The following is a 1,278-nucleotide window of genomic DNA, read 5'->3' on the forward strand; positions in this document are numbered from 1 at the left end:
ACATCCTCGCTATGATACAGGCTGGACTTGATCTGGTTTCCAAATTTGTATGTGCTTCCCCCCCTCCCCCCAGTTTTTCTTTGTTCATATTAGAGTGTGTCTCAGAGGTGTTATGTCAATGGAGGTCACCCTATTGAAGCTATGTTATAACCTTTTCCACTTTTCGATATATGAAACCCAGGATGGATGAGCCTCTGGGGACAGCAAGTAGAATAAGTGGTTTGTGGAGGAGAAGGGTACAGTGGTAGGGTAAAACGGAGACGATGTCAAGGAGTCCATGCAGTAAAAGAATGGAAACTCATTGTGGTGGCAATTGAACAATTCTACTTGATGTGTTTGAAATATGGAATGATATGCTGAATGTATTAAATTTGAACTAATAAAAAGGAAATAAAATACCATGGTTTGAGTCCGGCACATCTTAATATGAGCAGTAAAATCTATGTTTTTGAATATTCTAAATAGGTCTTGCATAGTTACCAAATGCAACTTGTTATGAGCATTGATTGTGGATCCAAGCAAGATGAAACATTTGACAACTTCAACCTTTCTGCATTTATCATGACATTACTTCTTGGTCCATTTGTGAGTTACAATCCATATCAAGGCTACAATCCTGGATCTTCATCAAGCAACTATTTCAATTTCTAATCACATTCAACAAACAAGGTTGTGTCTTCTGCATATTGCAGGTTGTTAATAAGCCTTCCTCCAATGCTGATGCCATAGTCTTCTTTATATAATCCATCTTATCTGATTATTTTCTTAGCATATAGATGAAATAAGTGTGATTAAAGGATACAACCCTGCCACATACCTTTCCTGATTGTAGACTGCACAATATTCCCTTGTTCCATTAGTTTAACTGCCTCTTGATCCATGTACAAGTTCCATATGAGCACAGTGAAGTGTTCTGAAATTCCAGTTCTTCTCAAGGTTGTCCATAGTTTGTTATGATTCATAAAATCGAAGGGCTGGGAAGAGTCAATAAAACACAATAGACATCCTTTTGCTATTCTTTTTTTAATTTGCATTTTTTATTGATACAATGTGGCATTCACCCTTCACAAATGTTAGTTTGTCCCTAGTAAATGTTGGGATTTAAAAGTTTTGTTTTTTCTTTAATCAATTTATTGGGGCTCATACAATTCATCACAATACATAGATCAATTATGTAAAGCACATCTATACATTTGTTGACCTCATTATTCCCAAAATTCGCTTTCCTCTTGGGTTCCCGGAATCAGCTCATTTTCTTTTTTCCCCCTCCCCCTCCCT

Source organism: Echinops telfairi, unplaced genomic scaffold, assembly GCF_000313985.2.
Source record: "Echinops telfairi isolate 266 unplaced genomic scaffold, ASM31398v2 ScPeMD7_6;HRSCAF=24_1, whole genome shotgun sequence".
NCBI classification, from domain to species: Eukaryota; Metazoa; Chordata; class Mammalia; order Afrosoricida; family Tenrecidae; genus Echinops; species Echinops telfairi.